At 33.2% G+C, this 25,252-nt stretch overlaps 1 long non-coding RNA gene across 2 annotated transcripts in view; it reads left to right on the top strand.

The window, feature by feature from the left end:
- Positions 1-2,583: 2,583 nt before the first annotated feature.
- LOC142332598 (uncharacterized) overlaps positions 2,584-25,252 on the top strand; it is a 344,493-nt gene continuing 321,824 nt past the window's right edge. For both annotated transcript variants that reach the window (XR_012758339.1, XR_012758338.1), the window contains exons 1-2: positions 2,584-2,711; positions 13,571-13,624. This is a non-coding gene — a long non-coding RNA (uncharacterized LOC142332598). The remainder of the gene's footprint in view (positions 2,712-13,570; positions 13,625-25,252) is intronic.

The raw sequence follows: 25,252 nt of genomic DNA, 5'->3' as shown, positions 1-25,252 counted from the left end.
ACCTAAGCCCCGAGGGTCCAGGTTCTGGCTAGACGGGGTCGGCTAGTATATATATATATATATATATAAGTTGCATGAATATATGTGTGTATATATATATATATATATATTCGTGTGTGTAAAGAAAACTTTTTATTTCCTTTTTAAATATATGCAAAATGTATTTTACCTTTTCAAGAATTTTTATATATTTAAAATTTTATATATTATTTTTTAACGTCACTATATGCCTGTATAAATATGTGTTCATAAACAAATACTCGTTCACACATACCCGCATAAGTAGATAAGCAATAAAAAAACATTCTCTATGGTATTCTTATGAAAAAATTACTTACTTAGTAGTGTAGCTTTCTGTTTCACGTTAATAATTTACTAGCGATCTGACCTCTGTTTCTTTTATAAGCACTAGTGCTTGCAATAGTGCAATGAACTTCATATTTTCAGTGATATATTCTTCCTCTCTTATTCATTATCTCCCATTATATTTTTCTCGGATAAATGTATTTCTTTTTATATCTTTTTTTTTGCGATTGAATTTTTATAAAAAATAAGAAATACTTTTAAAACTTTACTTCGAAATATTGTGTGCACTTTTAATAATTTCAGTTAACTTAATTTTTTTCTTTTTTATTTTGTACAAAATAAGAAACCGTTTAGAATATAAATTATATTAAATTCTTCTACACAACATAATTTTATAAATTTTATAAAAAATAAAAAAAAAAATAGTAAAACTTTGTTCTGAATATTCCATTTATAACAAAATAGATGGTAGCTTGAAAACTGTATAGGAGGACAATGGAGTATTGTTTAGCAAAAATTTTATTGTTGAACTTCTTGGTGGTTATGGTTGGATTTTTATATAATTTCTGTACTTCCTTCGTCTTAATTTATTACAACAATTTTTCTGTCGAGATTTATTAAAGAATAATAAATAATTTTTATTTATGAGTCTTACTTCAAAAGCGGAGACATACCTTAATATTTCTTTTTTAGAATTATTAATATCGTTAGCGTAAATTATTTATGGATCAAGTAATAATAATATAAAATATTAAACCGCTAATTGATTTGAATGTTATTTTCTGCCCTTATTGACACTGTAACGATACTGATGGTTTTTTACCTGTTTATCCTCCGGGAATTACCGTTCAAGTATTACTTCAGAAGATGAATGAGGATGATATGTATGAGGGTAATTGAAGTGCGGTCTTGTATAGTCTCAGTTGAACCGTTCCTGAGATGTGTGGAAACCCAACCACCAAATAACACCGGCATCCACGATCTAGTATTCAAATCCGTATAAAAGTAACTGGCTCTACCTGGACTTGAACGCTGGAACTCTCGACTTCGAAATCAGCTAATTTGGGAAGACGCGTTCCCGAGTACATCAACCCGGTGGGTAACTATACTAATGTTATCTAAACTTTGGTTCTGGCCGTTGAACTATTGCTCTCTCTATGTTGATAAAATGACGGCTCCGTCATTTTTCACCAGAGCCACTACTGGCTCTCGTCATAGCATTACATACATACGTCATTCCGTTTTTGTCAGATAGAACTACCGCGCTCCCGGCAACGGTAATCGTTGACTAGTTGCTGTATGGAAACCATCTATATTGTATTCAACTCTTCGTGCGGTTGTACAGCATTTTTCATCAATAATATAAAACAGTATTTTTAAGTACCATTACTGATATAAATTTCACTAGTCTGTACATACAACTGTACGTTTTCTGCATTGTATTTTTATATACTGTAGAAGATATATAATATTTTTTAAGAATCATTAGTTAACTGTTGGTTTTAGCGATTTTTGTCGTGCAATGACTTCAAAAAGAGGTAAGCCTGTCACTCACCCTGTTCATGACAGTGTAGTTTTTTGTTGTGGCATAACGTTCCGGGATGTTCCTTTGCCTCTAGCCGCCAGATGAGGGAAACGCCAGGCCCGGCTATACCGTACCTGGCCACCATCATCAAGCGACCGGGACTCGTGCTTCGCCTCTAACGGGGACATCCCCAGAGGGATGGCCTCGCTGGGACTCGGTCTTTTTGGTCAAGGGCACGAAAGTCTTCTCACTTCATCGCTACCGCCTACCCGTGTAAGCACGGGCGAACGGGAGCTCAGTACGGAGCTGTCCCTCAACCCCTTCGCTTCCCGATATTTTATTTAAAGCATTCCCGACACAAAACCCGTCACAGTGTCGAAGTCCACTGGATTTCGTAATATCGTTATTTTTTGTTCAGGCGCTGATAACGAAACTTCGTTGTGCGTCCAAGGAAAAAACTGTTTCGCAGTTTCAAATTTCTAATACTCGAAACGTATTCTAATTTATTAAGTTTCATTAATTTTTATTTTAATAAATTTAAATTCAATTTTAGTGAATATTTTAGCCATTAAAAATTCCTCCTTTTTAGAAAGTGTTTTTTTTAAAAAGATGCCGCCTTTTTATTCTTTCATTTTAAGTAGCCTTAATTATTGGTTAGTCCCTTTTCAAATCATTCATTTTTAATGTTTTCTTTTTTATTTTTGTTTTTAAATTATTCTTTTTTTTTTAGTTGAACACCGATTTGAAGTTGTGTGACGAACAATAAACAGTAACTACAGAAAACAAGTCTTAGTTTCGTTGTCAACCAAAATAAACACTAGACTGTTTACAAGTTCTCAAGTGGTTTCATACAGTAAGAAAACTAAGTTACAGTAAGCAAGTAAGTTCAACTCTTATAGAACCAATAGATTGAGTATTATTACTACTACTACAATTACAAGAGTTTACTTTTACTGAGGTTTAATCTAATGCTATGTTTTCTTGTAAAACAATACTAAAACGCAAGTTTAGATTACGTAGGCCTATTGTTTGCCTTTTAGTTTATATAAAATTTATTTTAGTTAAATTCATTATGATTATTGAAAAATTATATTTTTATATACTGAAAATTTATATTTTTAGGAAAAAAACCATGATTTTACTATTATAATTGTACTAGCCTTATACTTAGCCTCTACTCGGATCCTATTTCATTATCGAAAGAGGAGTTTTATGTGGTTTGTACCTAATCATATAATAATAATTAGGTAATCTTTATATCGTTAAGTTTTTTATCTTTCACTTTTTTGTACGAAGGAAAGGAAGTATTGTGATCGCGAAAAATTTCGGTTTTCAAATCTCAAAGGAAATTTTGACCAACCTTAATCCATTTTGACTAGTTCCGGCGTGATATCTGTACGTATGTACTTATATATCTCGCATAAATGAAAAACGATAGGCCGTAGGATGTTGAAATTTTGAATTTAGGACTGTTGTAACATATACTTCTGCACCACTCCTTTTGCTTGGAATCGACTTGACTATAAATATCCAAAAAGCCCAAAATCCAAAAATTTGGATTTTGAATTTTTTGTTAACTGCAGTAATAAGTCCTCATTGAGAGCTGCTTTTCAACGACTTGCCATAAGTGGTACTTATTTTCATCGGTTCCAGAGTTATAGCCAAATAAAATTTTAATTAATGTTTTCTGTCTAGCCTCCTGAACTACCGTAAGATATTACTTCAGAGGATGAATGAGAATGACATGTAAGAATGTAAATGAAGTCTAATCTTGTACAGTCTCAGGTCGACCATTCCTGTGATGTGTGGTTAATTGAATCCCGACCACCAAAGAACACCGGTATCCACTATCTAGCATTGAAATCTTTTTTTTACATCAAATGTGTTTTAAAAACAAAATGGAAAATAATCATTGAAGGAACGAAATGATAAATTGTTGATTATATGACAAACTATCTGCTTTATGAAAAGAATGCATCTCCGTTTATTTCAGGACTGTGTACAGTATATTATAGCCATTGTAAAATACTCTGATTTAATTTTTAAAAGAAAGTCATTTTAAAGTTGGATTTTTATATATTATTTTCGTTTATTTCAATTTTATTTATTTTACTTTTCTTTAAAGAGGAAATCTTTATTCTGTATTAGAATCTTTATTTCATAAAGTCGGTAGCATAGTTAATTTTTTAAAAATAACTTTGATAACTTTGATATGAATTTTAGCTTTTATATGGAATACTAGACTGTAGATACCTGTGTTTTTTAGTGGTTGGGCTTCAATTAACAACATTGGAAAGCCGATGACAAACTATCGGTAAAGCCTGCCAAGTAAATTCCAAGGAATTGCAATCGCCAAGGGTCGAACTCGACTGTATGGCAAAATTTATTTTTTTTTATCTTTAAGTGTAATAAAAAAAATTGTTATAGACACCACCACATGACTTCCTTGTATATATATATATTATTGAACTATTATTTATTGTGATTTTTTTTATAATCAGAGATTAATAATTATTAATAAATCAACATATAGTAAATAACGTTTATAGTGACTACCAAGGGACCGACAATTTTAGGTCATTATAACCGATGTTTAGGTGGCTTAGTGGTATTACTTTAATATGCCATCTATACGGGTACAGTAATATAGTAATAATAATAATTATTATTAAAAATAATAATAGTAATTTATATCGGCTAAAATATTATTAAAAAAAAAAATAGAATAAAACTGAAAAAATACTTTTTCAGCAAAAAGTAGGTTATTTTATTTTACATCATTGTGTTGAGTAGGCCGTAATTTTTTTGATTTCACAGAATTTGTTTCAAAATTTAACAATTTATTCATGATTCTTCCATATCGCCGATAATGTCAAATGATATACGCCTAATTCTTGGACGATATCCTTATTAATTTCGCTATTCTCTAACCTCCTGATAATTTGTGTCTTTTCCTCTATCGTGAATGTTTTTCGCGAAGTCATAGTGAAATCGCTATTAAATGAATTACACAGGATACATAAAACAAAATACTGTACCGCACGATATGATTCGCCGATAGAAAAACACGAATAAAAACTAAATTTGACTGCTTAAAATATTTTGGTACACGAAGTTAAAAAGTACATATGTAAGAAAAAAGGAACCGTCAAAATATATCTGTAGCTACAATGTCGATAGAATACTACGTTCTGACGAGTCACTTCCGTTCGTCATTATAAGCGATAAAATGTTGCATCGCAGTAGAAAAAATAAGTCTTAATAACCGATATTTCACTACAACCGATGTAATTATAAACAATATACATAGTGTATTTATGTATTAACAGCATACAAAACCAACATGAGACAAGTTTTTTGTCACTACATCCGATATGTCATTATATCCGATGTCACTATAAACAAAATTTACTGTATTTGAATATACAATCCAGTTTATACATATACTGTAAGCTTTCATTTTAATATGTGAATTGACATATTTATCGGTTCTTTTTCAGATGCAAAATAGGGAATGTTTTCAGGCAAAATATTAACGTATTAACAGTTTTAATTTTATGTATTTTTATAAACAACGGCTTTATTTGTAGATCCCGGAATTTTATATTAAATTTATAAATTAATATATCAGTTCATATATTTGATTTACGAGTCGAAAAAGCCTAACGGCATATTGCGTTGTTTAATTTCGACCTTTTACTGGAAAGAGAAGTTGATCCGCTACAGGTGGCTATGTCACAAAAAGGTAAACATTACATATTTTACAAAACGGTACCACGGAATACATAAAGAATCGCGAGAGTTAAGAAATGGACCCTGCAAATTTTGCAGTAACGCGTAAATACATTTCGACTGAGTCATCGCTAGTCTGAGTACATTTTTACGCAGTTCCCAGAGGATTGAATTACATATTCTTAATTGCACGTCGGTAGGTAGCAACTCAACCTATGAACCAAAATAATTGTCTATTTAGTAAACTTACCTTAATTTTTTTTTAATATAGATTCAGACTTCGCTTTTTTCAGTATATGAAATTTTACTAATAAATTGATTAGTGTAGATGTATGTGTATGCCAACCGCTATTAAATATAAGTTTTAATTTTTATAGTGACTTATTATTCACTACAAAAATTAAAGGGTAATTCTGGGTAAGAGAAATCCAAGAGTAATTTGGGTATGGAACGTGATAATTTCAGTATAATAAATGTTTATTGATGAAGCAATTAAACACGTAAAAGAAGATGAAAATTTAATAATAGTCGGAGATTGGAATGCAAGCATTAGAAAAGGCAAGGAAGGAAATATAGTGGGTGAATACGGGTTGGGCAAAAGGAATGAAAGAGGGGACCGACTTATAGAGTTTTGCACGAAGTATAATTTAGTAATTGCCAACACCCAATTTAAAAATCATAATAGAAGAATATACACTTGGAAAAAAACAGGCGATACTGCAAGGTATCAGATAGATTATATCATGGTTAAGCAAAAATTTAGAAATCAACTCGTTGACTGCAAAACTTACCCTGGAGCAGACATTGATAGCCACCATAATTTGGTGATAATGAAATGTAGATTGGGGTTTAAAAACCTGAAGAAAAGGAGTCAGATGAATCGGTGGAATTTAGAGAAGGTTGAGGAAGAGGAGGTAAAGAAGATTTTTGAGGAGGACATCGCAAGAGGTCTGAGTAAAAAAGATAAGGTAGAAAATGTAGAAGAAGAATGGGAGAATGTTAAAAAGAAAATTCTTAAATCAGCAGAAGCAAACTTTGGCGGAATAAAGAGAACCGGTAGAAAACCTTGGGTTTCAGACGATATATTGCAGCTGATGGATGAACGTAGAAAATATAAGAATGCTAGTGATGAAGAAAGTAAAAGGAACTATCGGAAATTAAGAAATGCTATAAACAGGAAGTGCAAACTGGCGAAAGAAGAGTGGATTAAAGAAAAGTGTTCAGAAGTGGAAAGAGAAATGAACATTGGTAAAATAGACGGAGCATACAGAAAAGTTAAGGAAAATTTTGGGGTACACAACTTAAAATCTAATAATGTGTTAAACAAAGATGGTACACCAATATATAATACGAAAGGTAAAGTCGATAGATGGGTGGAATATATTGAAGAGTTATACGGAGGAAATGAAATAGAAAATGGTGTTATAGAGGAAGAAGAGGAAGTTGAGGAGGATGAAATGGGAGAAACAATACTGAGATCTGAATTTAAGAGAGCATTAAGATTTAAATGGCAGAAAGGCTCCTGGAATAGACGGAATACCTGTAGAATTACAGGTGCGCAGTGCAGGTGAGGAAGCGATTGATAGATTATACAAACTGGTGTGTAATATTTATGAAAATGGGGAATTTCCATCAGACTTCAAAAAAAGTGTTATAGTTATGATACCAAAGAAAGCAGGGGCAGATAAATGTGAAGAATACAGAACAATTAGTTTAATTAGTCATGCATCAAAAATCTTAACTAGAATTCTATACAGAAGAATTGAGAGGAGAGTGGAAGAAGTGTTAGGAGAAGACCAATTTGGTTTCAGGAAAAGTATAGGGACAAGGGAAGCAATTTTAGGCCTCAGATTAATAGTAGAAGGACGATTAAAGAAAACAAACCAACATACTTGGCGTTTATAGACCTAGAAAAGGCATTCGATAACGTAGACTGGAATAAAATGTTCAGCATTTTTAAAAAATTAGGGTTCAAATACAGAGAATGAAGAACAATTGCTGACATGTACAGGAACCAAACAGCAACAGTAATAATTGAAGAACATAAGAAAGAAGCCGAAATAAGAAAGGGAGTCCGACAAGGATGTTCCCTATCTCCGTTACTTTTTAATCTTTACATGGAACTAGCAGTTAATGATGTTAAAGAACAATTTAGATTCGGAGTAACAGTACAAGGTGAAAAGATAAAGATGCTACGATTTGCTGATGACACAGTCATTCTAGCTGAGAGTAAAAAGGATTTAGAAGAAACAATGAACGGCATAGATGAAGTCCTACGCAAGAACTATCGCATGAAAATAAACTAGAACAAAACAAAAGTAATGAAATGTAGTAGAAATAACAAGGATGGACCACTGAATGTGAAAATAAAAGGAGAAAAGATTATGGATGTAAAAGAATTTTGTTATTTGGGAAGTAGAATTACTAAAGATGGACGAAGCAGGAGGGATATAAAATGCCGAATAGCACAAGCGAAACGAGCCTTCAGTAAAAATATAATTTGTTTACATCAAAAATTAATTTAAATGTCAGGAAAAGGGTATACATTTAAATCTTTTAATGCTCTCTTAAATTCAGATCTCAGTATTGTTTCTCCCATTTCATCCTCCTCAACTTCCTCTTCTTCCTCTATAACACCATTTTCTAATTCATTTCCTCCGTATAACTCTTCAATATATTCCACCCATCTATCGACTTTACCTTTCGTATTATATATTGGTGTACCATCTTTGTTTAACACATTATTAGATTTTAATTTATGTACCCCAAAATTTTCCTTAACTTTCCTGTATGCAAACGCAAGTACAGTAAATATCGTTTATAGTAACCTCCAAGGGACCGCCGGCCTTCGCGACGCGATTGTATCGTCTCCGGCTTTCATCCGGAGGTCAGGGATTCGAACCCCGGTGAGGCACGGTATTTTCACACGCTAAAAAAATTGTCATTCATCTCCTCCCCTTAAGTATTACCTAACGGTGGTCTCGGAGGTTAAAAAAAGAAAAAAAAGAGAACATCCAAGGGACCGACGATTTTATGTCATTATAACCGATATTTAGGTAGTTTACCGGTACTACTTTAATAAGCCATCTACACGAGTATTGTAATAATAATAATAATAATACGTTAAGAATAACCGATATGTCGCTACAATATATGTAATTATAAACAAAAACTGAATTTACCTATCATCAGCATACCAAACCAACCAAGAGACGGGTTTTTGGTCACTATAAACAAAATTTACTGTATTTGAATTATAAAAAAAAAAAAAAGTTAAAAAAAGGAGATGAAGTCGGATTCTAACTGATGCCCTTTCCTCTTGTAAGATCAAAGTATTTTATTAATTAGAATTTTATTTCGTATTACTCTGAAACCGATGAAAATAAGCACCGCTTATTGATATATCGTAGAAAAACTCTCAATGAAGGCTTATTACCAGTAAGAAATCGACATAAAACATCTTATTTCTCATGTAATAATATTTTCAGTCTTTCAAAAAAAAAGTTTATTTTCGGAATAAAAAATTTGTTGTTTTACGATTTTCGTAACTAATTTGTTGACGTAAATTTTTTTCAGTCCTGCTTTAGAGGAAACAATTTGTGAAATAATTTTTTCTTCTGGGAATATTTTCTTTTTCATTTCGAATGAAGAACAAAATATTTCTCACACTTTTTCTGAAATCTCTGCTTATAATTTTTTAATTCATGATAATTTTTTTCTACGATTAAAATAAAATCAAATATAATTGTAACAGAATTTCTGGAGTATTTTTCGATTATTATTTTTGATTTACTAAATATGAATGAGTTTTAGTAAATTATATTTTAGAGATAAAATTTGAAGTTACAATATTTTAAAAATTGTTTAATGAAATTATTTGTATAATTTTTATTGCGAATTTTCTTTCGCGTAATAAATATGATATGTAATGTAAAGGGCCGGTCTCCGTGGCTCGAGTGATAGCGTCTCCGCCTTTCCTCCGGAGGTCCCGGGTTCGAATCCCGGTCAAGCATGGTATTTTCACACATGCTACAAATCATTCATCCTCTGAAGCAATATCTAACGGTGGTCCCGGAGGTTTAAAAAAACCATTAAGCAATTTGGTTTATATATTAGTCAATTATTCAATTCATATAATCAGTTATATATTATATGATTATTGAAGGTTATTTGCCGTAATGTTTTGTAGAACCTTTATTAAATTGTTTTATCTATTATTGGCTTGTTTAGAAGTACTTGCGTATGTGTGTATAACAGTAATAATAATAAAATATTATGAGGGAAAGAACTAATTTTATTTTGTTAAAAATGTAATTTAAAAAGAATTTTTACTATAAAATAAGTGATAATTACCTATTATAAAAGTTTCTTCTTAAACGGTATTTAAAGTCATTTGCCAAAACATCTTGCAGTATCTATAGTAAAGTTATTCAGTTTCTTATTAGATTACACTAGTTTGACTTTATTTGCACTTACGCTTCTAAAGTAAAATCATTTAAACTAAGTGTACACGGTACAATATCTCTGTATATGTGTGTGTAAATGAGTTTGTAAGCACGCACAAGAACTTAAGTGTCTTTGACAACGATGTTAACTGATCTCATCAAGAAAGTTGACTGGACTAGCAGAACTAAGCACAGATGGAATTTCAGATCAAATAAAGACTATCTAGCTTGGTTTAAAGTTCAACTTTCACTTTTACGCTCCGTTTAATTTTGCTTCAGTAATTTAATGTGGATTCAAGCTAACAACAGTATGATTCTATAACGTTAATCCTAGACTTTAATTCTGACCGATGTTAGATTTTATCAGTGTAGAGTAATACTACACTCAGGATAATAGATATAAAAATAAGTAAATCCATTTGTATATAAAACTTCGTTTAATTACTAGTAATTACAGATAACATTAGATTTGCAACAAAAATTATAACAAACGAAAAGAAAAAAAAACAAAAATTGAAACATTTAGTTTTAAAAAAATGGTTTTAAAATATTGTCGCGTGTTCGCGACTCGATCAGGATATTGCGAGATTGACAACTGAAAATATTTATATAATTACAATTTATTAGTTTAAGAACATAAGTAAAACAAGACAAATCAATAATAATAATAATAATAAACAAAATGAGAAGCTGCCGAAATATATAGATCTTGCTTTTGAAATTAAAAAAATGTGGAATCAAAAAGAAGTTTATGTAATCCCGATAATTATATCTGCGAAGGGAATAATACCATCTACTTTGCACAACAGTCTTGAAAAACTGAAGATCCAGTGGAAGACCCACGCGTTAATGCAAAGGAGCATGATAATTGACACCTGCCATGTTGCCCGGAAGTCAAGCCTAATCTCCTTAATATAAATTACTTCGAGTTTAAGGAATATCACCGGCTAAAGTAAAAGCTGTGAAAGTGTGGGATAATAATAATAATGACAATAGTAATAATAATAAATAAACGACAATATTAAACAACTCCCAATAATAATCAGAATGATAATGACAACAGCAAACAGTAACAATAATAATAATAAGCAGTGATTACGTACAAAACAGAATTTAAAGTAATCGTCGGGTTTTATTTACAGGTATTGAAAAGCAGAATTCAGTCCCATTGAAAAAAGAGATTAGCATGACCGCTAATCTTACCACTTTTAACCACTAGTCTTGTATTAACAACAATAGTACAATGGATAAGACAAATATAAAGTTCTTTCACTGAAAATACCTTTGCTATTCGCAAATAAAACTACCCTAAAAATTTACGAATGAAATTTATTACATTATCTGTTTCACTTATAGTCTACAGTAACTCACCGAACCATTTCTTGTTTTGACGTACTGTCCACACTGGAATTACTTGTGACGTCACCTTCATCGTGTCAACCTTGAACGCACTAGAAATTCGCTTCTTCACTGATTCGCATAATAACTTCTCGCAGGGAACTCTCGCGCAGAACTGTATCCTAGCACTTTCTTGCAGACTGACCATCAACTCGTCTTCCTCGGAGTATTTATACTCCTGTCCTCTTTACCCGCAGGACTGGACCCGACTCAAAGCGTGAGAATGATCGTTCGCCCTCTCATTTTCCCATGTGATTCCTATCCTGATCCGATAACCCTTTTTCATTGGACAACATCTCTTTAGGCGTGTCAACGGGCAGTATTACAAAGGACGATTTTTAAAGGTCTTTTAGTAAAGTTAACTTTACTAAAAGAGTTTCTTTTAGCCCCTTTCTGGATTCCTCCCATTATTATATTTTTTACTACTTTCTTCTTAATTGGCAGGATCCGTTACTCAGGTCCGTTTTACCTTGGTACAGTATTACAAAATTGAAACAAATATTATTTGCGACTGAAATATGAATTAGGCAGTAATATAAACTTTACAGTCATTGGCACGTAAAGGAGTGATTGTTATTACTATCCTAGTTTATATTATTTGTTGGTGATTTTTTCTGGGCGCACAACGAGATGTCGTTATCAGCGCCAGTACGCAAAATTGTCATAGTAAATGATTGAAAATTAGCAATTAAAATTTACCTTAAAAGTTATAACGATTTAAAACACCGATGCGGAATGTAGGTTTGAAATAAAAACAATATTAAAAATCTAACATAAAACAATAAAATTTTCGAACGTCAAAAGCCAAAAAAACAATAATTTTAATCAAATATTTGAATCCCGAAACATAGCTTTAAGAAATCGTAAGTCATTAGATCGATACTTTATTGCCAAAAACATTTCATGTTAGGCCCACGTTTAATCTTCCGACGCAATCCCGCATAATAGACACAGTCTACAAGGATGTGGTACACCGTTATTTGGCAGTGACAGTGAACACAAACGGATCCATCAGTCTGAGTCAGTAATCCATGAGTGAGCCTAGCGCGCCCTATTTCAAAAGGTAAATAATTTATTTGTGAATAAAGAAAACTAATCATTACTGTTAGAGTATTTAGGCGTTGTTTGTTAAATTCTATATTTTAAGTAATTTAACTGTAGAAAACATTCCTGTTCGACCTTTTTTTATTTTTTTGAAGCGGTAAGAAAGTGACAGCGGTATCTATTCTAGTTATTTTTCATAAACAAGAATAGACATTTGTCTATTTTTAGATATAGAATACACCACACCTAGTGATTAGTTCACACCTAAGTAGGTGTGATCTATTCATTGTGAATGATATGAATTTGAATAAGATTTTATATAGCGCTAGTAAAAAATTTTGTAGAATTTTATGATTATTGTCATCAGTAAATATAATTTACAGATTTTAATTAATAAAAACAGTCTCTTGCCATGTAGTAAACAATAATAAACGAGGTGCGAAGATTCATTCCAGTCTTATAATATGTTAAGCAAGATAGAATTTCATAAAAATAAAGTTTATCTTTATAAAAAGTTAACTAAGTGTCATAAAAAGTTTTTATATCGTACTGGGATTGCTAAAACTTCGGATTAATTACTCCATCTTAACAAGTGAGTAGTTGATGAGGTGCGACAATGTTTGCGAGGAGAGCTGGCATGAGTATTTTGCCATATAGTAAGTCATAAATATTAGACCATTGAAGAACTTTTTAAAATAGGATGAAGAAAAAGGAAACCAAACATAACAGCGGATGCTTTATCGAAGGGTGCTTGGTTTACTAGAATCAAATTAGTTTTTGTGGCTGTAACAGGTAACAAAATTCTGCTTTTGTTTTAAAAAGTTAAATTGTTAAAAAATATTAAAAGATATATCAACCTTAATCTAACCTTATTTTTCATGGCATCCTCATTTCATTAGGCCATAGGAGTTGCTTATTGTTTACTAGTTGTACAGATTATAACGTGAATACTAGGAAAAACCCGTTTGACTCTCTTTATTTAATATTTCAATTAAGAGTTCTTTATTATTCCTTTCACGGTTCTGTTTAAAAATAACTAATATATTTGAGCCTGACTTTATGCAACACTTCTTATTTATTATAACTAAAATAATTAAAATATTCATTTTTTGTGTTCTAGGTACGACTACAGCTAGCGCATGAGATTTTTCTTTTGGAATCTATTTCAGAAAAAGTAAGTTGACTGTAGTTTGATAATTTTTTCTTATGTCAATATTGCTATATACAAGGATAATGCACATTATTTAATATCGTAATTTTTTTATATTATTTTTTATTTGTTTTTACACTTAATTAATTCTTCCAATATTTGTTCTATTTAATGTCTTAATCACTACATCACTAAAAACAATGAACGATGAAATTTTTTTAATTGCTTTGTAGTTTAGAATTCTTTCTTCATATGCATAATTACGGTAAAGTTATTAATAATCATTAGTCTTGAGTTAATTTAGTATAAATATATTAATCTGATATCGTTTCTATTTCTACCTATGAAGAAACATCCTGATATGACAAACAAACTTCCTTTTTAAAAATCAATCACATAAGACTGTCTTAATAATTTTTACTAATTTATTAGATTTGAGTAATTTAGGCTTTATTTCTGTATCGTTTGTTCTGTGGGCTATCAAGGATATTTTGAGGGATTGTATGATTGCATCCGATTGTTGATTCCAGTAACAATTAAAAAATTCCTCTCAATATCTTGCGATATTTTATAGTACCAGCATACATTTTTGACGCTATAACAAAAAGAAAAATAGAAATTTTCAAGTAAAATTTAGGGAATGCTTACCTGTTCAGTATAGGAGGGTGAAGTATAAGTCGACGTCAGGGCGGGTGAGACACCATTCCCTGGCATGCGGGCTGTAGATCCCGTAGAAATAGACCAGGTGGTTTCTCGAATGGCACTGAGAAAGTCACCGGGAATTGACCAACTTGACCCGGATATTTTCTGTCATCTGCTGCCTGTCAAAAGAAAACCAATTGGCAGGCTGTTCTTGGGGTGCCTTAGCATCCCGAGCTGCTTTCCGGCTTGCTGGAAGATGGCTTTGTGAGGGTGCTCTTAAAATCAGGAAAGGATCCTGATGAGGTCAGTAGTTTTTGATCCATCAACCTCTTGCCGGTTATTCGTAAGTTGCCGGAAAGGCTGGTTGTGGAACGGCTCTGGGAAAACATCGATATGAACTGTTTTCTAAATCGAGGCCAGTATGGCTTCATGAAAGGGGTTGGCACCGAGGATTGCATCTTAAATGCTCTGGCCGATGTAGAAAGCGCCGACTGCAAATATGTTTTGGCAATCTTTATTGACATAGAGGCAGCATTTCTTCTTTGTGTTGGAGTTCTGTCCTCTACGAGTTGGAACGCCTCAATGTTCCCCTAGCCCTACAGGCTGTAGTACATAACTATTTTTCTAACCACACGGCTCTGTTTAAAGATGCACACCTAATTGTGAAAAAATCCCTCACCAGGGGAAGCCCTCAGGATTCCGTTCTTGGTCCCTTGCTGTGAAACCTGGTCTTTGTCTCCGTCAAAGACCAGACCGGAGAGTTCAAGCAGCCATGTGGAAATTGAGCAGAGGTCGGGAGGCCGAGGTATTTGGGATGCGGTTTCGAGCCGAAGAGTTCCTCTCCAGTACCGGAGAGGAACGGTGATCACAATGCACCGGTTCTAAACATTTCGTTCAGTTGCCCATCTCCCGCCTGTGGAAGAAGCTGCAGAGCCTCGCGATGGAATAGCACACTTCGACTAAGAGAAGCTCCTTGTATAAATGTATTGGATATGGGAGGATGCTATGACTCAAGCTCGTTGTTAAGGGCAGCGGGTTAATTTAAACCAATATCTGTTTCGGTTCCGCATGGCAGCTTATGAGCTGTGCGTCTGAGGGGAGGTCAATAGAACACCCGATGTTTGATTGCCTTGCTCTTGTAGGGAGGGGGGGCAGAGTCCGGGCCACCTGGAACTTAGAGGTCAAGGGAAAAATTGGCCTCTAATTGGACTTGGACTGCGTGGGAGTTCTTTGACACGGTTGCTTTGTTCAACCGACATCAGCAGTTTACCTACGGGAAACGACTCCTACCGCATTGCTGTGGAAAGCTAATCTAGAGATATATATGGCTTACCACCAGCCAATTAAGGCTCTAAGCGCTTTAATATTGTGGGCAGGTACTTGCTAGCATTCAGCAACCTAGGCGTGGCAGAGAATTGCTGTCTCGACGAAATAAATTTTAATTTATGGATGTCAAATATATTTTTAGTAGTTGACGGGGTGTACACATTTTAGCAAGTATATGACAAGTGAGCGGTTGGGGTACGTAAGCCGAAGTTCTATGGAACCGCGCTTAAATGGCTCACGGTGTTAGGTAAGCTGTAGGAGCTATCTAGGATACGGGTCGCTAAACTGTTCGAGGCTCAGTAGCCGTTTGTGTCACAGATATTTAGTCGTATGCTTTAGGGTGACCGAATGGGGTGGCGGCGGGAGAAATGCCAAGCAAACCGACCTGTACAGTTTAGAAGAGAACAAAATATATTTTTATCACCACTAAATTCACTCGCATAAACAATACGCGCATGAATTCTACTGCAAAGCGGCTTCCAAATGCTACACGGCAAAGATAGAATGCTGGCAGCCCAAAGAAACAGGTTGTTTACCTTCAGCTGCTATCTATTGCCTGCTGTCAAAACTACACTCTTGTGTCCGTACGAGTACGGTAAGAAAAGAGGTCATATTTCTAATATACATATGCGTTTGCCATACTTTGAATTACCTTCAGGATATAAAAGGTACCCTCCGTTCAGATCAGATTAAATCTAATCAGGTAAAATCCGGAGTTAAATCACAAGAGGTTAAATCCTAAGAGGTCCAAACCCGATGAAGAAAAATCAGCTAAGGTGATGATGAAATCAGGCGAGGTAAATACAGGCTAGGTCAAATCGGGTTACGTTAAAACACGTTAGTTCGAATGAGGTGAGGTCCAATGAAGCGGGGTTAAATAAGGCTAGGGCAAGTCAGGCCGAATCAAATCAGGCTAGTTCAAATAAAGAATCAGGCCAGGTTTTATCAAGAATGAGGTCAGGTCAAATCAGACAAGAGTAAATCAGGCAGTGTTAAATAAGGCTTAGCCGATTTCTATGTTGAGTCGTCTGTTAACCTTACTTAACTTCATTCTTTTATTATACGTTGATGCGTTTCGGAATGATTTCAGAAACGCGTCAACATATAATAAACGAAAAAAGCTGAGAAAGGTAAGAAGTATTCAACATAGAGATTATAATACTGTTAGCAAAATATGTAATATTAATTATGTTAATAACAACAATTTTAAGGCTTAGTCAAATCAGGCGAGGTCAAATCAAGTATCAGGTCCGTCAATACAGGAATAAGGCCACACCAAGCTAAATCAGGCAAGGTCAAACAGTTTCTCGATCAGCAAATTAGATAAAACAGTAGATAAAAATTCTTCTACCACCGATTATTTTTTTTAATAAATAAATATACCTGTCTATTAAAATTATGTGAAGGGATAGAAAAAGAAGTTCCTGCGAGAAAAGAAAGTGAGAAACCAGGTAAAAATAACTTCTCTTTGCGTTTCCTTATTTAGGTATCGCGAAGACTCGAATAGCTGAAATACAATGATCTTAATTTTTATTCACATTCGGTTGCGATTTAGAAGAAAAATGTACAAAAACTGTTACTCGATTGATTTGCTTCAGTTGATCGACAATAACAAATTCCAAGTTTTCTAGTCGCATCAGTATACGACACAATCTTTATCGGTATGATGATAACTCATACAATTTAAACGAGTCCAATCAATCGATTTAAAGTAAAATATTTTAACTTAATTTTAAATAAATATATAGCATTATGTTAAATAATTCTTGAGACAAAGTCATAAACATTATTATTGAATTGATATACATCAGGTCGCCACTTAAAATGTCATTTCATTGTTTAAAATTATTATTAAGAAAATGGAATTGGAAATAGTTAAAGTGGCAAGGCAATTTAGTGTTTTACTATTCGTATCTAATCTCTTTAATTTAATCGGTTATTCTGGTACCAAACACAACACCGTTTCAATTAATCTATGAGACTCCAATGCGTGACTAAGTATTCTACAGCTATATTGCTCTTACTTGTAGTACTGTTATAGCAACTATTGTATCCAAATATCAATAGCTCTTAAGGCTGTCGGCTATATAACGTCTAGAACATCCATTGTTTTGTTACCATCGACCTTATTTGATTAATAACTGAAGCAATATCTATCTAACCTATAAACCTGTATTACAGGTGTATGCATTAGTATTTATACTAGTGTTTGGATGTTTGCACATAAATTGTCCGTAAATGTTACATTTAACTGTCATGATTACATTTATAATTAAAGTCAATTTATTAAAGCAATTTAATTATTACCTCTCATATTATTTGTTAATTCTGTTTAAAAAAAAAAACCAAATAATATTTTCAGTACATTACTTTAGTTAACGTTTTACCTTGTTTTTAAACGTTTCACATATGAGACGTATTTGCGATATTTTGTACTTGTTAATGTTTTTTCCAAAATTGGAGCTTTTGTAATGCGGGTGAACGATCAATTTTTATTTTATTTTTTTAAATATATATACTCAGTTTATAACAAAAACGCGTACATGAATTATAATTGAAAACACAGAATATTACTTATGACGGCAAATAAAATTGAATGATTTTTTTAATTAAAATTATGTAACAATTTTATATGAAGAAAATTTTAATTGCATAATATACCAGTATCTCCTTTTTACTTCAAGTGCAATATTTAAATAATAAAGGCTATCCTGAGGTCCCAGGTTCGAATCCCGGTCAGGCATGGCATTTTAATACGCTACAAGGAAGTGTCATTCATGTCATCCTCTCAAGCAATACCTAACGGTAATCAGGGAAGTTAAAAAAAAGTATTTAAGGTTAATTCCTGTGTTTTCCCGAGTTCAGATTTTTATCAGCCTCCACAAATCTCGTTTACCCTTTGGGTAATAATTTATTTTCATATTTTTTACAGCGACTTACGTGACACCCGCGTTATAGGCTAACGGCGTTATTTTGAGAAGTAATTTTAAATCGCAGAGGGGATCGATTAAAAAAATAGGCAAAAAATAAAGCGATAATGGTTTAATAGAAAAAGCCAACACGGTACATTTTGTACTTACATAGAAACAAGTTAAGTGCGGAAGATTCGATAATTTGTCCCGAATTCCCGAGATAAACTGGCTTTCGAACGACCTTTATTTCTTTTTCCTTCTTAGCCTCCGGTAATTACCGTTCAGATAATGCTTCAGAGTATAAATGAGGATGATATGTACGAGTGAATGGTTGACGTGTAGTCTTGTACAGTCTCAGTTCGACCGTTCCTGAGATGTGAGGTTAATTTGAAACCCAACCGCTAAAGAACACCTGTACTCACGATACAGTATTCAAATCCGTGTAAAAAGAACTGTCTTTACTAGGATTTGAACGCTGGAACTCTCGACTTCCAAGTCAGCTGATTTGGGAAGACGCGTTCATCACTAGACCAACCCGGTGGGTTTTTCGAACGACCTGCCTTAACTTTTACAATAATTTCTAATTTCTAGTTTGCAGAGTACGTTTTTCGTTTAGACTTCACGTTAAGCAAATACAAACGAAAGCAAACACTACAAAATCAGATAAATTAACCGACGTAATAAGACTTAACGATACTGATAAACACGGTAAAAGCAGCTCCGAATAAATCACAATACGTAATAATATTCAGATACCGAATATTGTGCCTTGTACAGGCAGCGTATTGATGGTATTATCGCTGTTACGGGAAATGAGTCAGGTGCAGTATATCATAAGAATTCTCCTATTAATATATTAGAATCGTGGTTTAGTTTTATTGAATCATGTTTTTGAGAATTCCAAGGGTTTAAAATTAGTCGTGACTAATTGACAGATGTTATATTAAAAGCGTGTTGTTGAAAATTTCAAAAGACTTATGGTGGGTTTTACACCGATATCGAATACGGTGGTAGGGCGACTAGCAGATATTTTTTTGGCGGGCAGGTTATAATCCGCGTTATATCCGTATCCGCGGCACATCGAGCCGCTTTATAGCGAGGCTGTATTGTATGTAGCTTTATTTATTTAATTTTTTTTTTAGTATGGTGGAAATTTCTAATTCCTGATGTATGACTTTATTCCTTTCAGAGGGAAAGCTCCATAAAATAAATATTTCGTGAATTTTTCACACCTGTGAATATACCATATGTTACGGGAGGTATTAAAAGAACTTGAAAGGATTGATACAGAATATTAAAATAAACAAAATCATGCCAACAAAAATGCCCATCCTGACTCCCGTAAGCAAAGACACCCTCCTTGTAACGATCCGGTCACAGCACCACCATTCCGTTCCTAGGCTTGATAAACCGGAGGTCGTCTTTTAGACCTTATAAAGTCGATAATACATCATAGTCATTAGTTTGGTCTTTGCCAGGATGTTATCGATGCAAATGCCTCGGCAGACGTTTTCATTAGTGTATTTAAACGACTTATTATCGCCTTCGTACAGATCTACGTTAATACAAAATTAGACTTTAACATATATTCCGTTTCAGAAAAGATCTCAAGTTTTGCTTTAATGCATCATTCAAGATTTAATAACCATTAAAATGATCTGGTAATTAAAATGTTGGCAGTGATCTTTGGAGACGACGTTTACGTTTTTTTTTTAAAGAATTGAAGGAAGTTTACCTTTTTTTTAAATTCAAGAAATGTAATGTATGTAAATGGTAAAAATAAATGCTCATATATGAGGTGCTTTTATTACAATAACAACAATTATATGCGTATTTATCCAAATATCAATTTTATATATAGCTCGTTATACCTCGTATGTGTGTGTGTGTGTGTGTGTGTGTGTGTGTGTGTGTGTGTGTGTGTGTGTGTGTGTGTGTGTGTATATATATATATATATATATATATATATATATATATATATATATATATATATATATATACACACACACACATACGAGGTCTGTAAATAAAGTAATGAGAGTGGTTCAGAAAACATTTTTATTTACAATCCAATTATATATGGACTATTGTCACCTTCGAAATAGTTCCCTGGGAAGCCACGCATAGCTTCAAACTATTTCCCTCTCTTCATAGCATTGTTGGAACTCAGAAACTGGAATATCCTTCAGATGATCGGTTACATTTTTTTAAATGTTTTCTATTGCACCAAAATGGTGTCCTTTGAGGTATATTTTTAAAGTCGGGAACAGGAAAAAGTCTCAGGGACTTAAGTCAGGTGACTAAGGAGGTTGAGAAACTACGGGAATGTTTTTCTTTGCCAAAAACTCATTATTTGAGAGTGCGGTGTGACAAGGTGCATTGTCATGATGCAACATCCAGTTGTCTTTAATGGCTGCTTACATGTGGGCAATTCTTTTCCACAGTCTTTCAAGAATTTCTCTCTAAACATATTGTTTACAGTTTATTCTGTAGGTAGAAACTCCTTATCGACAATTCCATTACTACGGAAAAAACAAATTAGAATGGTTTTGATTTTTGATTTTTTTGATGAGTTTGAAGTGTGCTATTCCTTGCTCTGGCATTTTGTTTTTGGGTAGCACTCAAATATCCAAGATTCATCCCCGGTAATAAAATTTATTAGAAAATCAGGATCCGTTTCAATTCGCCCTAGAAGATCGCAGTACACTTCCACACTTGTTTTTCAGTTGGTGAGGTTTTTGGGAATAATTTTGCACAAACTTTTTTCATGTCAAATTCGTTTATCAAAATTTGATGGACTATATGGGACGGTTCAAATTCAATTGTTCTACAATCATTCTGACACCGGTCGTACCGTATCAAGTCTCTGATTCACTCAACGTTGTCGTAACATTTTGACGTTAACGGTCTTCCATCCGCGACTGAATCCCGATCATCTGAAGATGCTATAAACCACCTAAAAACTTGGACTCGTGACAGAGCTTTATCTCCATACACTCTTTTCAATTTTGAAAAAGGTTCATTTGCATTCTCACCGAGTTTAACACAAAACTTTATTGCACAACATTGCTCATGATTAGTATCACTAATTTAGCGAACAAAAAATCGATTCACGAAAATTTGTTTATGTTTCTCGTGGCAACAATAGATTAAAAATATTAATACCTAATATAAACCAGCTGTTCATATAACCATATGTTTACTAGTAACTTTACAGTGTTGCCACTTTGGCTGCCGAAAGCCTCATTACTTTATTTACAGACCTCGTGTGTGTATATATATATAAAATTACTGTTGGGAGTTTCTTCTTCAAGATGTTTAGTATCACTCAACCATCTATTCTTTCAGCAGGTACAGATTGTCAATATTTAATTGTGTTAAAAGATTTTCTTTAAACATTTCAGCGATATCTCAGCTCCATATAAACGGATTTTAACAAATGAAGTCAAAGTAATAGGCTTAAAGCTATATTTTATAACAAAATTCTATAATACTAACATTTAGAGCGATTAATGATTAAATACCTTTAATAATAATAAATTTGGAATTTTTCAACTTAAAATTACAACTTTTTTATTTTATAAAGGAAATTTTTGGGTAAGCGCATACCAAATTTCAATAAAATATCAAAACCGATTTTAAGATATAAACTTTTGGAATGAAAAACAAAAGTGGTAGACTGAGGGAAAATAAAGTGATAGAAAAGTTGTTCGTGTGAGTTTTTTTGTTCATTTTGAGAGGAATTAACCAACACCTCTCAAATATATGTTCAAGTATATATTTACTTTTGCATAGCCTTTACTAGACCAACTCACTGGGTTGGTCTTCCCAAATCAGCTGATTTGAAGTCGAGAGTTACAGCGTTCGTCCTAGTAAAGGCAGTTACTTTTATACGGATTTGAATACTAGATCGTGGATACCGGTGTTCTTTGGTAGTTGCGTTTCAATTAACCACACATCTTAGGAATGGTCGACCTGAGACTGTACAAGACTATACTTCATTTGCACTCATACATATCATCCTCATTCATCCTCTGAAGTAATACCTGAACGCTAATTCCCGGAGGCTAAACAGGAAAAAAGAAAGGATTTTTATATTGTTAACAAAATAAATAGGCAAGAATATTTTTAATTTCTTTTTTTAAGTTTTAATTTTGTTTTATCTGTAAATACACCTGGTCTTCCAGACGGTATTGACAAAACTTGAAAGGATTGATTCAGAAAAAAAAATCCCTTTGGCACGCCGGATGGCGGAGGTAGATGTCACGGGTCTTAAATTTAAGAAAAACTTCAAATTTACTCAATGCGACGATGGTTGCATGTGCAAAAACGTTTCACACGTTTAGCAGACGAAAGGCCCCACCTTCTTACAATTCCAGCAATATTTTGGTCATCCCTTGCCGTAAGGGTTGGTCGTATCAGAAATTGTTTCAGACAAAAGTTTTATGTAATGTTTAGAGGACTAACGATAAATTCAAACCCATTCGATACTGTGCCTATTAAGGGAGGTATGATTTATTGTCTTCAAAACCCCATTTTTCCACCCCCTGGGCCAATGGTTGGTGATGTCCAAAAGCTTTACTTAGATCAGTTTTAGGCCCTTATCCAAAGAATAGCAGGAACTTTAATCGAATTCAATATCTTTCCGCTCCATTTCCACGCCCGATTTTAGCCGTTACCGAACTGGACCGAGATTTTTGAAAGAGTTATTTTTAAGGAGCAATTTGAAAATGATTGGTGTAAAGTTATGGCAGTTATTGTGTCCACAAGAAAGCAAAAAATATATATATATGTATATAAACTTTTGAGCCTACGGTGGTTTTTGGGTCTGGGGGATGTGAAACGGAAAGATGTGTCGATATTTTCTGGAGTCGAATCATGGTATCCATTACAATAGGTAGCTTTCTTATGAAATCTACCTAAAATAAGCAAATGTCCATCCTGGCTCCGTAGGGGAAGATAACCGCCTTGCTTATATTTTTTTTCGTAAAATAAGCTGGTTTTTATGAAGATCAGTGGAATCCCATTTAAATTTATATAAGTAGTAAAAAAAATATATTTCATTCGAACCAATCTTTGAATTAATATTAGTGTTTCTATGTCTGAAAATATAAGCGTGACTTAAATAGTTAAAAATTACATACGTAATATCCACTGAACAGAGCAATCGCCACCTCGAATTATCAATTTACTCTTTTAGACCAGTAATAACTTACAGTAATAGGATACATTATATCACCAGGGATCCTAAATCCCTAAGCCCTTTTGGATTAACAAATATTGAAATATTGTTGTACACTTATCGTTCTTTTTCAAAACTAACGTATTCTATCTCGAATAACATATAAAAAATATTCATGGTATTAAAAAAGTTCATGCTTTTTATCCCTTAGGACCACTAACTTTTCTAATTATAGAAAAAACTAATAATTGAAATATTTTTACATTCTAAGAGTAAATTTTTTTTAAATATTCTCTTTCTGAGGGAATAGTAAATTCTTTGTATTATTAATGAATTTTTAGTTCCTTCCCACCCGGTTCACTAGAGTAAGGTGAATTTTTTAACGAAGTAGTTTGATTTACTAGTTCATCATGATTCATTTTCGCAAATGTTTTTGATGAAAATAATTAAATGACATAAAATTTGAAATAACTTTTGTAATTTATTTTTATCACTATTATCGAAGCAAAACTCATTCAGGATTATATTTTTTCTTGTAAAATTTTATTATTGACTATCATCTCCTGCCACAGTTTTGTCCGAGCTATATGCGTATAGAACTTCAAAAATTGTAAATAATTTTTTACTATTTATTTGTGAGCTTTGCTCTCAAACGTTATCATTATTTGCAAATTAATGGATAAAATAAACGTTTATATAAAATATGTGTTTCTAAAATAAAATTTCTAATGAAATCAGGAGGATATTGAAGTTATTTAAGAACTATTTTTCTCCCATTACAGCAAAAAAGAGAAGTTTCTTCAATTCGTTTTCTGTAATTACAACGGTTACATAATTTATCATGTTTCCTATTCGAATATCTCTCAATTTTATATTGATAATCAAAAGCTGATTTGAGACATAACGCGTTTCAAGAAGGTTGAAATGGATTATGAGCCGAGAGTACACGTTGCTCTTCAAATGTTTGAGAATGATCTAATGATCTGGAGTAGATTCTCGTTTTCTACGGTCATAAATTCTAGTAACCCTAGGTTACCGATCCAGGTGATGTGACCTCACCCATCCAGGTATTATGAAAATATTAATACTGTCACGTGTTGGCGCCTCGATCAGGATATTGAGAAATTAACAACATAGAATGTTTAATAATTACAGTTTATTGGTTTAAAAACGTAAAATAATGACAATGATAATAATAATAAGCAACAACAATAAAACAGAGACTCCCTTTAGATTTCACGACGGGGGGTTGGTGAAGTAAAACCGAGTTCCGGTAGGGGATCCCTCGGGGTTCCACATTATAGGCGTGACGTCAAGACCAAAGTCCCGGTGGGGAGACCCCCTTGGGTCCCCTCATTAGTGGCATGGCGAATAATTAAAGACAGAGTCCTGGCTACCTGGGGGGAACCTTAGCTCCTACGGAGGTAGTTTAAGGCGATCGCACCCCCTAGAGCTGTGTACAAACTTAGTTGCGGATCCTGCTCCAGGGAGGTATAAACAAAGAGGAACATTAAAAAAATAATAATAAAACGATTAATGAAAAACAGTAAATAAACAATTATTAATCATAGTACTCGTAATTACTACCA

Source organism: Lycorma delicatula, chromosome 11 (assembly GCF_047948215.1).
Source record: "Lycorma delicatula isolate Av1 chromosome 11, ASM4794821v1, whole genome shotgun sequence".
Classification (NCBI taxonomy): domain Eukaryota; kingdom Metazoa; phylum Arthropoda; class Insecta; order Hemiptera; family Fulgoridae; genus Lycorma; species Lycorma delicatula.
The sequence above is the reverse complement of the archived record's forward strand: the minus strand, read 5'-3'. Positions and strand labels throughout refer to the sequence as shown.